The sequence below is a fragment of the Rhinolophus sinicus genome, chromosome 8 (genome assembly GCF_057876585.1).
Source record: "Rhinolophus sinicus isolate RSI-liver-muscle chromosome 8, RSI-T2T, whole genome shotgun sequence".
NCBI lineage: Eukaryota > Metazoa > Chordata > Mammalia > Chiroptera > Rhinolophidae > Rhinolophus > Rhinolophus sinicus.
Window position 1 is genome coordinate 51,775,154 of NC_142508.1, and position 16,979 is coordinate 51,792,132.

The window sequence follows — 16,979 nt, forward strand, 5'->3', positions numbered from 1 at the left end:
GGGAGTGGCAGAAGAAAAACGCTCAGCTTTAAAAAAAAAATAAAGTGTCTAAAACCACTGCCCTCTGAAGATCAGGAATAAAAACAGGAGTGTCTAGCATTTTAGTCCTAGAATGTCCAAATAGGGGAATTTTCATCATAAATTCTTTTCCCCAGAAAACATCAGTCATCTTGAGGAAGGGTCCCCTGTGTATCTAGTTTTCAGTTTCCAGCCTTTCTTGGGTGTTAGCTGACATTTATCGTACATGTGGGAATAGAGTGAGGGAACAACACTGGTGAAAGAAGTAAGCACAAAAGTCCTGGAAACAGAAGGTTCGGTTCTGGAATACCTTAAAATAGAGGAAAAGGAGAGTCTTCATTGATTTTTATTGCCTAGTTGGCCAATCATACACAAGCAACGATGTGTATGGGGCCATGTGTTCATTAGGCTTTTCAAAGACCTATGAAAAAGTTTGAGACTGAAAAAATTTTATTGGCCCCAAAATGCAAAAAGTACATCGCAAATTTGAAGTTCATAAATGTTCAAAGACAGGTCCCCATAACATAACATGTCAACTTCGTAATTGTAATTTATTTATTGATAAACATTTCATTATATCTGAAAAACATGTGTAAGTTAGAAATCACTCAGTAAGAATTTCCTAGTACCATGATTGCCAGGAAATCACAGTGATTATAAATTAACTGAGTTCCCTGTCATCAAATAATTTCAAACGAAAACTGTTAATTTAAAGGTCAAATTCTTTGACCTTTTAAGGCTATTTAGATAATGTGGGAGTATTTTAATATGTTTGTTATGATGTGGGATGAGCTTCCAGAACTCAGAGCACCTAGGACCTAAGAAGTTCTTAAAATTGCCTGCTGTGTACGTTTATACTCATATCTTTTCACAGATGTGCCCATTAAGCCTACCCAGATTTACTTACCTACCACTGTCCCTGCACAAAGATGTGTGCTCAGGTTTCCACTCACCAGTCCACGTGGGTAAAGATAGGAGCAAATGCATACAGAGCAGTCAGCCATGGACAGATCACAACATATGTTATTGGCAGTAGGTGTCACTATATACATTACAGGAATCATTCACAATACACTGATACACTGACTTGTATTAAAACTGCTCCTGAAACCCTATATTTTCCACGTGGTGATTCCACACCTCCTAGGAACAATTCTAACCTTATCTGTTTAGTTCTGTTCATTTTTAATGAGCATTTATTGAGCAACTACTATGTGCTAGATAGGGTGCCAAGGATAGCAGAACAAAGAAACAAAGTGTCTCTGATCATTCCTTCCTCTCCAGTTACCTGCCAGCATCTCCTAATCCTGGTGTCATCTAATTTCTACAGCAGACTACTCGCCTTTCTGCCTCTTTATCATATCCCTGTTTATCCTACTCTTTGCTCCCCCAGCTTAAGCCTTTCTATCTACAATGGTCTCCCCATGGCTACCACAGCAGGTCCAGATGCTCATCCTGGCATCTAAAAGCCATACTTTTCCAACTATATCTCTTACCATCATCCAACAGGAACCCCTATTTCCAGGGATAGCACCCTGCCACCGCAGTTAGAATGGCAGATTGTCAAGTCAGGCCCCACATCAGATCCAAGCTCCCTGACTCACTGAATGTGTGACCTTGAACAAATGACTCAGCCTTCCTGAGCCTCAATCTCCTCGTCTGTATAATGGTGTTGATCATAATATTATGTGAAATCGCCAATATTCAACTCTTTTTGATCTACAGAAAAGGCAGTTTCATATGGTTCAACCTAATCATTCCTTCCTCTTAGGATTAGTGAGGGTGGAATGAGATCGTGTAGGGAGGTTGGAGGCTAGGTAAGGGAATTGGTGCAGAGAATTCTGGGGAGAGAGCTTTTCCTCTTTCGAGTCCCCACCTTTCCCTTGGCACTTTTCAAGCCCAAGCTTCATGAGGAAGATTCAAGAGAGCTCTGAAATGTGTTTGCTGAGAGGGCAGGTGTCAACTCACCCCTGAGAAACCCAAAGTCACCTATATCTCTGTGCTCCAGGAGATGCGTTGTTTTTTGTACTCATCTGAGTTGGGAGTCTCTGAGAATACCACAGGTTGGTAATTCGCTAGGAGGACTCAGAGTCCACATTTGTCCCTACTCATGGCTATGATTTATTACCATGAAAGGGCACAGAGCAAGGTCATCCCAGGAAACAGGCACATGGGATGAAGTCTGGGGGAACCAGGCACCAGCTTCCAGAGTCCTCTCCCAGTGGAGTCACACAGGACGTGCTGGATTGCCCCAGCAATGAGTTGTGACAACACATGTGAAGCGTTGTCCCCCAGGGAGACTCAGTGCCCAGGGTTTTTATTGGGGGCCAGCCACATGAGCAACCTCTGCCTGCCATGTACCAAAATCCCAGACTCCCAGGGGGAAAGCAGATGTTCAACACCAACCACTCTGTACAAACCATGTAGGCACAGGGAGCCACTCTGATCAGTACTGAGTGCTGGGGCTCCTTCTGAAAGTCAAGTTCCCAGATGTCAGCCAAGGGCTAACCTTGGAATCAGGCCTGTCTGAGACTGCAGTCTCAGGCCTGCTATGTTAACGCTTCGCTGCCCGTGCTCCAAATTCCAAGGGGTTTACCTCGGAACCTGCTCCACTCCTTCCAATGGTGCCCGTGGCTGTATTTATCTGCCATTAGCTACCTGTGTTCACCTGTCATTAACTAGGGTAGGTTGAGGTTTCTCAGCTTCACTGGGGTTGAAGGCTCATAAGGCTCATGCTTAAGGACAAAGCCACTCCATGCCAGCATTCAGAGGATGGCAGGAGGGATGATGGCGGGAGAGATGCAGAGTCTTTTGGGGAGGTGCTGCCGGCCCCTCCAGAGTAATCTCTCCACCTGGGGACCCTGGCTCTTCCCAGCCACAGCACTCAGATACCCCCCAAAAAGGAGGAGAATTGAGCTCTTTCTCCTCTTTTCAGCTTTATAGTTCTCAATTTAATCTGTTCTCTGGATTACCAACGCTCCATTGTGCCTGCTGGCTCCCAGCTCTCGCAGTCATGTGGGTCCCAATGTGCTTCTCTGGTTTTTTCCTCTTTCTGAGTTTGACCCCAGTGCCCTCCAAGTAAGTACAACTCTGACCCAAGGGCATGTGTAAATTGTTGAAACTTTTCCTGATTGTATACTTCCAAGGAGACCTTCTCCTTAAGACCACATCAACACAATGGCATATTGTCTTCCTCCAAAAATGGCAACACCAGATCAGAGAGAGGATAGTTAATTGTGAGAAATGGTACGAATGCTGAAACGGTGAATAGGCAAACTGAAAACACTGGATAGACAGGCCCAAGAAACAAGGACGACTAAGAGATCTATCAGTCAGCAGATTATCCATCTGGATGGGTAAGAAAGGCTTTGAAGAATCTAGAGTGTGATGTGATCAGGGCAGGTGGGAGGCCAGAAATACAGAGCAGACACAACAGGACGTTTGCTAAGAAATAATCTAACAATCAGGAAAACAATAAGTCAAAGCTTTCTTAAACAGGACAAAGAGACCATTGACCATAAAAGAAAAAATAGATAAATTGGACTTCATTAAAACTAAGAGCTTATGGGGCAGCCAGATGGCTCATTTGGTTAGAGCGCGAGCTCTGAACAACAGGGTTGCCGGTTTGATTCCCACATGGGCCAGGGAGCTGCGCCCTCCACAACTAGACTGAAGGACAATGACTTGGAACTGATGGGCCCTGGACAAACACTCTGTTCCCTAATATCCAATATTCCCCAATAAAGTTTAAAAAAATAATAGTAAAGATATACAGAGGGTACTGAAAAAATACATACACATTTAAAAAAAAAAAAAAAGGCCGAAGAGCTTATATTCATTAAAAGATAGCATTAAGAGTGCAAAGGAAAGCCAGGACTGGGAAAAGATATTCATAACACATATTTTCAAGAAAGGACTTATATCCAGAATATAAAAAGAAAAATAAATTAATTAATTAATTAATTAAAATTAAAAAAAGAAATCCTGCAAATCAATAAGAAAAAATTTCCACCTTAAATTCTCAAGCAGACTCAGTTTATTGTGTGGATCTTCTTTCCTCCCAGATATCATAGACCATTTTAAATTAGAAAACACAATAAGATCCATGACTACTATAGAAATGTACATTGCTCAGCAAAGTTTGACTTTTTGCAGTATTTAATTATCATTCACAAAAATTTTGGTCATTCACAAAAATTTTGAGCTGTAATTGATGGCTGTTACCATAATAGTATAGCCCATCTCTTGTGCTGTCTTTATAGGCAAGGTTTTAATACTTTTGAGCCTGGGATTAGTATTAATCCCAGGTCCTCAGGCTTTTTAACAGAAACATGACTTACTTGCACAAAGCTGGTCAGTTTTGAGAGAACATTAACATCCATGAAGTGGTTTTGGCAGGTGCAAAACAAATGGTAAATTTGAATTGGTCCCTCTTATCAGAATATTGAAATTAAATCTGCTTAACTTATGAAATTATGTTCATGCCCTGATTTTATATACTTGTGCTATCAATAAACATTGTGATACTTGAAGAAAAAAATGAAAAGAAAAAGGTTGAACAGCCATTGCACCTACCAAATAGCCAAAAAGCATATGAAAAGGTGATCAAAATCATTCGTCAGGGAAATGCAAATTTAAAAAAAACCACAATAACACCTGAAACCAATATAATATCACATGCCAACTATACTCTAATAAACAAGAGAAAGAAAACACAATAAGATACCGCTATACACCCACCAGAATGGCTAAAATTAAAAAGATGGACAATACCACATGTTGGAAAAGATGTGGAATACTTAGAACTTTTGTATACTGCTGGTAGGAAAGCAAATTGGTACAATCACTTCGGAAAAAATAGGGTAAACCTAGACCTATCTTACGCCCAGAACTTCTACTCCTAAATACATCCCCAAGATAAATGAATACATGGAGTCCACTAAAACACAATCAAGACATTTAAGGGGCAGCTGGATGGCTCAATGGGTTAGAGCGCGAGCTCTGAACAACGAGGTTGTTGGTTCGATTCCCACATGAGCCCGTGAGCTGCACCCTCCACAATTAGACTGAAGATAAGGAGCTGCTGCTGAGTTTCCAGAGGGGCAGTCGGATGGCTCAGTTGGTTAGAGAGAGAGCTCTCAACAACAAGGTTGCCAGTTCAATTCCTGCATGGGATGGTGGGCTGCGCCCCCCTACAACTAAAGATTGAAAACGGTGACTGGACTTGGAGCTGAGCTGCGCCCTCCACAACTAGATTGAAGGACAGCGACTTAGAGCTGATGGGCCCTGGACAAACACACTGTTCCCCGATATTCCCCAATAAAATTCTTTTAAACATTTAATTGCAGCTTTATTCAAGATAATCTCAAATGTTGAACTGGAAATAGCCCAAATGTCAATCAACTAACTGGAGACCAGGTTTTCTGTGGTATATCCATGCAGTGAAATACTACCTAACAACAGAAAGAACCTCATCGCTATACTCCATGGCAAAGAAGCTCACAGACATCATGCTGTGTGAAAGAAGCCACAAAAGAACACCTGCGAGTCTGACTTCGTTTACACAAAGATCAAGAGCAGGCTTTTTTTTGTTTTCTATATCAGTTGGTTGCTATTAGGTTGGTTGCAAAAGTAATTGCAGTTTAAAGGGTTAAAAATAATTGCAAAAGCTGCAATTACTTTTGCACCAACCTAATAGATAGAAGGGGCAAGGGGAGGGAATGGGGGAGAAGCCGAAGGGATTAGAGAGAGCAAACTAATAGCCACAATGTAGTCACGAGGATATGAAATACAAAATGGTTAGTAATATAATCAACTATGTTGTAAAGGTCATGTACGGTGCCAGATGGGCACTGGACCTTATCAAGGGGGTCACTTCATAGACTGTGTAGATGCATGACCACTGCATTGTACAGCTAAAGCTAAAGGAGAATAATATTATATGTCAACAATAAGAAAAAATATATATATATATAATCTATATATACACATATATATAGTCACAGAAGATGGAATATAGTATAAGGAAGATAGTCAATGGAATTGTAACAGTTATATACGATGTCAGAGGGGTAGTTGCTTGGGGGAGAGGGTTTATCACTTTGTGTGAGGTGTAAATGTCTAACTATTATGTTATTTTGTACACCTGAAACTAATAAGAAAAGAAATACACACAAAAAAAAAAAAACGTTCAAGAGCAGACAAAACTAAGGTGCTAGAGGTCAGAATAGAGGTCACAGGGAAAGGGGAGGGGTGAGTGGGAATTGACGAGGATGAGCCACCTTGGAGTATATTCGGGGCTAGAATGTTCTGTCTTGATCTGGGAGTATATATTAATACATGGTGTGTACATATGGAAAATTCATCCTGCCGAACACTTAAGGTTCATGCAAAAAAAATGAATACAATGGCAGCTGACAACTGACCAAGACGTTAGCCCAAGCAATGATTCCTAATACCATGTTTCCCTGAAAATAAGACCTACCCTGAAAATATAAGCCCCAGTTAAGATCATCAGCCAGACGGACGCATTTAGTAAGTTAAGACAATGTTCCAGAAGAAGATGACATGACTGTATTTGAATAAATGTAGATTGTTGTACATGAAAAAATAACACATCCCCTGAAAATACGTCCTAATGCGTCTTTTGGAGCAAAAGTTAATGTGACAGCCGGTCTTATTTTCAGGGAAACACGGTATGCCTTCACCAGATCAGGAACTAAGACCCAATTACATGCATGGGCAGCCCTGGGCCCACAGGTGCAGGAAAGTATATGATTCACCCAGTGAAAAACCAATTTGTAGTTGAAAGTTGGCAGTTTATCCTGGCAGATACGGAAAAGATTTCATTCATTAGTTTACTCAACACAGAACAAATAGCTATAGCTTATCAGGCAGTTAAAGGGTGTGTGTGTGTGTGTGTGTGTGTGTGTGTGTGTGTGTGTGTGTGTGTGTGTACAAGTGGTCAATTTTTGCATGTAAGAGGCTATCTTCCAATAAAAGTGAGATTTTTTTTCAAGGTGGTGATTTGGGGCTGACTCAAGGTCCTTGGGAAGTGAAATATTCAGAAACTTTGTAAAACCTGTCTATTCTAAAGATGAGAACTTTGACCCTATTTCTGTAGGTGTAGTTTCTCTTTTATAGAATCAATTGCTCTACATAATCAAGAGGATTTAGACAATAATTTACTAGTTTCTAATATTGCCCCAATCTACTACTTCTTTACTCTAGAAAGATAAATAAAAATCTGGGATAAGTCTATGTTTGTTTGTAGCCTAAAATGCATTACTTTTAAATGCAGTGTTCATTCATTTAGTAGATATTTATTAAGTTCCTGCATATTTATTAAATGCTATGTATCTAACTCATAACCATCCTCCAAGGAGGGTCCAAGCATATAAAACTTTAATGTAAAGAAAAAGAATTGCAATAACCGTTTGATAATTGTTTGCCTTTCAAATGTAAATTTTATTCATATTTATTACTAGGGGAAGAGCTTGAGACAGTTCTGAAGAAGAATAGCTCCTTGGAATAAAAGGATTCTAAGCATAGATAAAAATATCTATAACGTTTGGGGTAATTGCTAGGAGATATTAGTTTACCAAAAATATAAATTCTGACCTGTAGCATCAATGAGTGTTTTTCCATTTTAACGTGCATAAGTAACTCAGGGCCCTATTTCAGTACATTTGGGGACCAGATCCAGAAATCTGAATGCTGGACAAAAAGGTCAAATAATCCTCAGTAAGTTTACCCATATCCATCTCCCAGTAACCTTTGCAGACATACAACAAATAGATCTCTAACAAATGTTTGGCTTAAGCCCAGAAAAAAATTAGTGCAACAATAATTATTTACCTCTAAATAGAATCACACATTTGGAGGAGTCTGAGAGACTTTTGAAATGGTATGCTAGAACTCCACCTTTACACTGGTTCTAAGAGACAAGATCGGGGACTTTGTAATAGTCTTTATTTGTAAGCAATGTTCACTTCAGACTTTTGTGGCATATAGGAGTTGTGTGTCAATGGGCAGAATTTTTTCCCATGTTTACTTCAATCCACTTAATAATAAGGTATTCTTTAATAATCTTTGTAAAACGGGATGAGGTGCCTGGTGAGGTGGGCAGCTGCCTCTCCCTGGAAGCATAGAGGAACGAGAGCTTCATCACCTGTGAAAGATTTTTGCAGAAAGTGTTCCTGTGTCACCTGGGACAGTGCACTACTTAATCTGTAATATTCCAGTCTCTTCCAATTTTAAGATTCCATTATTCTGGTTCAGCTTCTCTGTCACCTAAAGGGTCTGCAGTAAATATTTCCTGAATAGAGGTAGTTATGCTCAAACCGGGTCATAATTTCTTTTGTTATAATCGCATGTTTGGCTGGGATGTACCACGTAACTATCTACAAAGGAGGGATACAAAGCGGAGTTGGTTCCCAAGGCCAAGACCTAAAGCAAGATCCTTTGGATTCCCAATACTGCATTACGGAACTCAACAAAGAATGAAGGGAAAGTACTAATTCGCTGTGTGGCCCTGAGTGAGACTAGCAATAGCCACTTCCATCTGCAATTTGCTGTCTCTTTGACAAAACACTTGGTCTCATTTGGTTCTCAAAACAGCCTGTAAGGCCGAACAGGTACGACTGTCCGCTTGGACAGATGGGAACTCTGAGACTCCGGGAGGTTGAAAGCTCTTGACCTCAAGTTCATGGCTCTTTCCATTCTTCCATGTCACTTTGCTCAGGGGATACAGGTGCAGCCCGGAATAGAGGGGGGGGGGGTAACGTGTCTATTTCCTCTTCCGGAAAATTAGAGAGTTGAACTAGTTGGGCACTAGAGTTTCTTCCAGATCTAAATAAATGTCTAATTTCTCCAGGCAGAATTGTTCTACAACAAATTAGCCAACTGGGAACTTGGTAGGGGAGGCACTGGGAGGAGAACACAAATGGCTGAATTTTCTTTACAAGTTAGTCATTTCCTTCCTGACAGGCTTCTCCTTGTTCTGAGCTCTTCATTTTGACCCCATCATCCAATCGTGCAAATAAATGCATCATCACTTGCGAGTCAAGCTAGAGGTATGTGCAAACAACACCTGTTTTGTGCTCTGCTCCTGGAATGTGTGTAAAAGTTATGTTTGTATGAAGGTCATTGAAGTTTACACCATGTTGTGAAAACTCTCTTTCCTCGCTCAGCTCCAGCATTTTGGGTTGCTCTCCGGGGTCCCCAGTAGTTTAGGGTTACCTCTTTGTAGAGTAATTTCCAGGGACTCTTTTTCAGATTTAAGTAAATGGAAAAATCTGATTGTTTCATCCAGTATGTAGGATTCTGGAGAGATAGGGCATACTGTTTAGCACTGCTGAAACTCCTCCATGTTGTATAGGTGTGGTTACCCTTTCAAGCTATGGATGTCCAATTTCTTTTCCCTAAAGACTATTCTCATGCATTTATTGCCTCATTTACTGCTCAGATTAGGTTATTTACTGGATCAACATATACGTTTCCTTGAATGAAGTTGTGGACTGGATGTTTATGTCCCCCCCCAAATTCATATGTTGCAGCCTAATGCCCAAAGTGATGGTATTTGGAGGTGGGGCCTTTAGGAAGTGATTTCTTGAGGACAGAGCCCCCAAGAATGGGATTAGTGCCCTTATAAAAGAGGCTCCAGAGGGACCTTTGACCCCTTCCACCATGTGAGGTTACAGTGAAAGGCACTGTCTATGAACTAGAAAGTGTTATTGGAAGTTACAAAAAAAAACATGACTGAATAGAGATTATACCATGTTCATGGATTGGAAAATACCTTATCATAGAGAAGAGTCAAGACAATTTTAAAGAACAATATGGAGGACTTACCCTACCAGATCTCTAGTCCTGTGATAACTCTGTTGGAAGTAAGAGAATGTGATAGCAACACAGGTAAGAGGCTGAAACTAATGGAACAGCAGGATCAGCCGAGAAACTGTCCCCCTGTATAAGTGAAAACTTGAGTTATGATAGAGGAGGTATTAGAAATCAGTGAAGGAAGGGTGGTCTGCTTATTGAATAGTCTAGACTGACTATCCACATGGAAAATAAAAGAAAATTAGTTCCATGTGCACAACAAACACACAACAAAATTCCTATGGATTAAAGGTCTAATTGTAAAAGGCAACATGTAAAAATCCTTAGAAGGAAATAACTCTATGACCTCAAATAGGAAAAGATTTTTTAGACAAGACACACAAAAAGTCATAAACCATACAGAAAATGATTTATACATTTAAAATTTCTATACCATGAAAAAAAGAAAATGTATACAAGACCACAGCCTAGAAGATATTTGCAACAAAGAGTATAGAGCGACTGTTACCTAGAAAGTATAAGAAGTCCTATGAAAGAGAAAAAAACAAACAAACAACAAAAAAAAAACAGGCAAAGAACTAGAAGAAAACTATGCAAAATATATAAATAAAATATAGAGTTACCATATGACCTAGCAATTCCACTCCTAGGTATATACTCCCAAAAAAAATAAAAACATATATTCACACAAAAACTTTTACACAACTGTTCATAGCAGCATTATTCATAATAGCCAAAAAGTGGAAACGATCTAAATGTCCATTACCTGATGAATGGATAAACAAATGTGGCACATCCATACAAGGGAATATTACTCAGGCATCAAAAAGAATGAAGTACTGACACATGCTACAACATGGACAACCCTTGAACACCAGCATATTAGGTAAAAGAAGCCAGTCACAAAAGACCACATACTGTATGATTTTATTATATGAAATGTCCAGAAAAGATAAATTTATAGAGACAGAAAGCAGATCAGTGACTACCTACGCTGAGGAGTTTGGAGGATAGTGAGTAAGGATTTTCTTTTATTGATGTTGTAAAATTGACTGTGGTGATGGTTATACAATTCTGTGAATATAGTAAGTGCCATTGAATTATATAGTCTAAATGGGTGAATTGTGTAGTATGTGAACTGTATCTCAGTAAGCTGTTCGTAAATATTTTTATCTAAATGGATAATTCATAGAAGAGAATAATCCAAAAAGCCAATAAGCATGCAGAAGCATGCTCACCTACAATAGCAATGAGGAATATGCAAGTCAAAACCCTGAGGACGAATTTCATACTCATCACACCTGCAAAAATCCACAAAGTCTGACAATCATGGATATGTTGAGCGTGCAGGGGACAGTGGTGGTCACAGTGGGCGGGTGTCCAAATTCAGATAGGAGAGTAAGGGACACGTTGGGAAGCAGATGGGAGCCATGCAGAGAAGGGCTTTGTGTGCCAGAACTGGAATGATGTGCTGGACGGGCCCCTGAGCAGGGCTGGCACACAGAGGGAGATGGTAGGGCAGGAAGCCTCTGTGGGCATCTACATCTCAGGTTGACAACAGGATAAAAGAATGCATTGTGTCATTCAGAAAAGTTTTCCGTGGGTGGTTGGTGTCCCTGACCATGAACCTGGGGGTTTCCAGAGAGGCAGTTCTCCTTCCCGGGCTCACAGCTTCCTTCCACCATCCAGCTGGGCAGCACCTCATCCATTGTCTTATCCTTCACACATAGCTCTCCAAACTAGAGACTGTGCAGGCTCATAACAGACTCTATGCAGAAAATATTAACTTTTCATACCCTCAATTTTGTAAAATGTGGTTTCAATGCTGTGTCCCTTAATAAACACTACACAAACTACCACCAGAAAAAATTTTTTTAACACTTTGCTTCTGCAATAGCCAAGCATCCCAAATATCACTTGGGTCAACCTTGTGGATGTACTAAAATCCACTGAATTGCACACTTTTAAAGGGTGCGTTTTATGGCGTGTGAATTCTAACTCAATAAAAAGCAATGAAGAGAAACAAGCAGAAAATAGCAGGAGTGGGTCTGGGAATAGAAGTGTTTCATGCTCAGTATGACGGTCAATTTTTAGCTACGGTGCTATTTCAGAAAACTTACCATTGACTCTTCATACTCACCAAAACGCTTAAAACTCACCCAACTCTTCAAAATTACCAAAATTTTATTCTACATGTATCCTAAGCTGTTGAACAACACAGTTTCACCCAAGGTTTTCCACTTCTCTCTTTTGGTTTTGACAGGAGGAAATTTAAAAATTATGTCATCCAAAGACATTGAGGTTGCCTGTCTCCTTGCTATATAGATAGCATCAATAAAGGACAAAGAAGTTAAAAGAAATGAGAAAACGCAAGGGACCTCAGGGCAGAAAGGGTGGTTAGGCAGCTCTGAGATGACATTTAAGTTGAGACTGAAGACCAAAGAAACCAGCCATGTGAGGTACAGGGGAAGAGGCATGTCAGCCACACGAAGTCATGTGAATGAAAGTGGTCTGTCAACTGCAAAGCTCCAGCCAGCCCTGACCCAGCAGCGGCTTTCAGTGTCTCAGGAGAAGTGGCAAGGGGCAGGAGCCTGTGGGTGTCAACCCTGAGACTGCATTACATGAAACAGACCAGACCAGACCAAAGCTGAGAAGCAGCAGCCCAAGCACTGTGGGGGTTTCCTCCTGCAAGAAAGCATTTAATAAGTGTCACCTGCAGAATGCACAGGGGAGGGATTTTAAGTCATCTCCATTCAGTGTTTTCCTGATTGACGATTTTTAAAAGTTAAAAAAAAAAAAAAAATGAGGGCTGGTCAGCCCTCACCATAACTGAATCCCGTTCAGGAGCTTTTTAAAAGCGGGGAGGGGGTTAGTGAAATGCATCGTTATTTCCAATTTGCAGGTCAGGAGTGCAAGCAAGTTACAGCAGCAAAAATCATGAAAAAGTGAGATTGTGACAGGAAACATCGATAATCCTCTAGGAAGGTCATGGGGACTCAACATTTTTTTGTGCTGCGGGCTCCGTCGGGGGTCAAGTTGTAACCCCTCCGCAGAGATATGCCCACATCCTAAACCCCAGGACCTGTGAATGTGACCTTGTTTGGAAAAGGGGTCTCTGCAATTGTAATTAAGGATCTCAAGATGAGATCATCCTGGATTTAGGATGTCCTTATGAGAAGAGAACATAACACACAGGAAGTCCATGTGCAGACAGAGGCAGACATGATAGTAACAGCCCCAAGCCAAGGAACGCCCAGGGTTGTCAGTAGCCAGCAGAAGCAGGAAGAGAGACCTGGAATGGATTCCTCTTCAGAGCTGGCTGACACCTTGATTTCAGACTTCTGGCCTCCAGAGAGCAGTTTCTGTTGTTTTAAGACCCCAGTTTTTGGCCATTCGTCACAGTAGCCACGGGAAACTCCTTTGGCAATTTGGTGAGGCTACTGGGTCCCTTGTCAAGAATAATGCTTTTAACATGCATATAACGGAATGTAGAGGATTGGAAGACACTGCTGGGGTTGAAGGACTCTTGCCTCCACGGACTCCATGGGCCCCAATGAAGAGCTAGGAGAGAAACGTCGAGGGTTCCCATTGGAGGGTTTCTTGGTGCTTGACCTAGAAACCTATCTAGTAACAGATGACACCCCAAGAACCCTGCTGATTTGGTGACTTCCTTCTGTCTAGCCACTAGCCAGGGACGGGCCATCTGTCCCTCACGGCTATTTGTGCATTCTGCCTTGGACACAGTAGTATCCTGAGGCTTATTTCCGAGGAAATTCAGACTGTAATACAATGGCTGGTTTCAGTGCCAAGTGAGTCACATGAAATGCAAAGCCCCAAACTTTTAAAAGATCCCTGACTCTTAATAGGGATAAAGAAATACAAAACATTTCTGGCATGCATCTTCTATTTAACTTGCATATAAAAGGCACAAAAGAATCGCACGACATTTATGCCAGGGAACAGGTACGATGATGTCAGGCTCTTCAAGGGCTCAGGTGGTCCTCCATCACAGGATTGGCTCATTCTCGCTGTGCCTACTGCAGCTCAGTGTCTCGCAACGGGATCCGATCCTCATAACCGGGGGACAAAAGATTGTGATGACCAGCCTTTTGACAAATATTGTTTTTGTTTCCAAAACACCCGAGGTAATCTTGCCGTAAAATTGCTACTGCATTCAACCTCAGAAATTCAAAAGGACTAAAAGTGTTAGCGTCAGATCACAGCCTCCCCTGATCTCTATACTTAGCAAGATGACCAGTCCCCAGCTAGCCTTGGTCAAACACTTAGGAAGGCCATTTAAGAGAATGCCCAGGAGCAATTGCCAGTACCAGCACTAAATCAAGCAGAAGTGTGGAATCTACAGATGCCTTCAATCCCATCAGCACTCTTGCCCTTCCCCCATCTCCAGAGAGCCATGCCCTCAAACCGCCCCACAAACCTTACCGTGACATCTGGACCAGGTAGTCCAGAAAGCCTGCCAAGACTGAGCCTCATGCCTCCGTCCACCTCTACTTGTAGTAACAAGATGGATAGAACCCAAAAATGACACCCAAGATTTCCTGCCCTAATTCCTGGGACTATGAAGATGATGAGATATCATGCCCTGATTATGTTACACGGCAAAAGGAATTTTGCAGGTATAATTAAGGTTACTAATCAGCTGACTTTGAGTGAACCAGAAGGGAGATGATCTGGGTGTGTCTAATCTAATCATATGAGCCTTTTTAAAAACAGAATTTTCTCCAGCTGGTAGCAGGTGGGGAAGTCAGAGAGTCAAAGTGTGTGTGGGGGGGGGGGGGCGGGGGGGCACATGGAAAGAATGGGAAGGAACGTGGGTGTCCTCTAGGAGCAAAGACTGGTCCCTGGATGACATCCAGCAAAGAAATGGGGAACCTCAGTCCTACAACCCGAACAACAGAAAAAATTCCAAAACATTCGAGGTGATCTTGCCATAAAATTGCTACTGCATTCAACCTCAGAAATCCAAAAGGACTAAAAGTGTTAGCATCAGATCACAGTCTCCCCTGATCTATATATTTAGCAGGATGAGCAGTCATCCTGCAACAGGACACAGTCCCCTCCAAAAGCCTGAGTGAGCCTAGAAGCAGCGTTCCCCAGTCGAGCCCCCAAATGAGAATGCAGCCCCCACCAACACCTTGACTGCAGCCACTGAGACCCCAAGCAGAGAGCACAGTTAAGTCCACGTGGATTTCTGAGATACAGAACTGTGAGATGACACATGGGCGTTGTTTGAAGCCACTAAGTTTGTGGCAACTTATTACACACAGCAATAGGAAACTAACACAGGTAACTAATATTCCATGGGGAGTGTGCCAGCTGCTTGGCCATCTGCAGCTGGTAAATTCACATGAAGAGGAAGTGGCGTAAAGAGTCCACACAGCACCAGCTACTGAGCACTCCATCCATGCCAGGCCCGGTCTACTCCTGCTCCATCCAATATGGTAGCCACTGGCCACATGTGGCCACTAAGCATTTGAAACATGGCTGGTATGAATTGAGATGCTCTGCAAGGGTAAAATGCACCAGGTTTTGGAGACTTAGTATGAGAAAAGAGAATGTAAATATCTCATTAATTGTGGTCACACAGCAGCCTAGCCGTTTGTCCCCCCCAACCTTTCCTTAAGGAAAGAAGTTGTGGGACTGTGCCTCTCTGGGATTGAGTTTAATATCCTGAGTCTTTCCATCTGGTCTTCAAGAGAAGGGTCTGCGGTCAACGACAAGTAAGATTCCTCGTGGGAGGGACAACTCAAGCCAGACGGGACCCCGTTGAGACCCCAATGAGCTGCTATAAGAAATAACAGGAGGGAGCCTTGCCCCTCCTTCCTCCTGTTCTTGTGGGAAGCTGCTGCTGGCCCCTGCTACTCCCTCTCACCTGATTGTGAGAGAGGCCCACTAGAGCGATAAGATCAAGCTCTTTCTGCTCAGCTCATGGGACAGTTTCACCAAGAGACGCTCTCCCCCAGGGTGGTGCATACCGCACCTTAGTCATCTTGGGACGATATGCTTCGGCTGCTTTGGGACAAATAATTGGGTATTGAAATCATTTTTTTGAAATGGTATAAGAGTTTCACAGACCCTGCCTCTAATCATGTGATGTTCATTGTTTGTAATCAATAAATACTGTCAGTGACCCAATTCGGGGCTCCAGTCTCTTAAGGCTGTGAGTCCCTTGGTCCTCTGTGATTTAACTGTATATGAGTCTCTGTCTCTTTATTATAGTTTAACCCTCGCCGCCTCCCTCACCTTCCCACGGCTTGTGTTGTGCAGGTCGCAACAATTAATAATTTTTATATTGGTTACACATTGAACTGATAATTTTATGGATCTATTGGGGTACATGAAACATATTGTTGAAATGAATTTCACTTGCTTCTTTTTCCTTTTTTAATGTGGGTTCTAGAAAGTTTCAAATCAGGCCTGTGATCACATTGCATTTCAACTGGACCGTGCTGATCTACATATAATCTTATCTAATCCTCACAGGAACCCTGTGAGGTAGGTGCTACCCTGTCTTTCAGATGAGAAAACTGAGACTTTGCAGAGAAAAGTAAACAGTTCAACATCACACAGCGAGAAAGTGGCAGAGCCGGGATGGGAACTCAGGGTCATCAGAGCCCAAAGCCCACTCTCTTCCTGCTTCGTGGGTTACCTCCCAAACAACAACAAAAGTTTGTCTTTTCATTTATTTGTCTTAAAACAAATAAATGGCTACGGATAAAGACAAGACCACAGGTGATCCATTGAGGGAAGTATTTTGGGATAGTGGGAGACCTTTCATCACCCTCCAAATTAAACTGTAGGAACTGGCTCTGATAATCCCCAGAAACTGGATCTTTTCCATGAGTGATAAAGCAATCATTAGGGATATTTGGGAATTCTTGGTCTCCTCCTCCATGATACGTAAGGACATGTTTTAAGAAACGTTACGATCCATACAACATGATCATTTTTTATCAATGTCTTTGATAAGCTCTAAGCATTTGAATTCTTCATAAAGAGCTAAAGCGTGCTGGTTACTTGATGGAAGTTCTACCAAAGAGCCTTCCAATGACCTGAAACAACATTGCAGTGGAGACTGCCCCTCAGAGGCATGTGCTGCG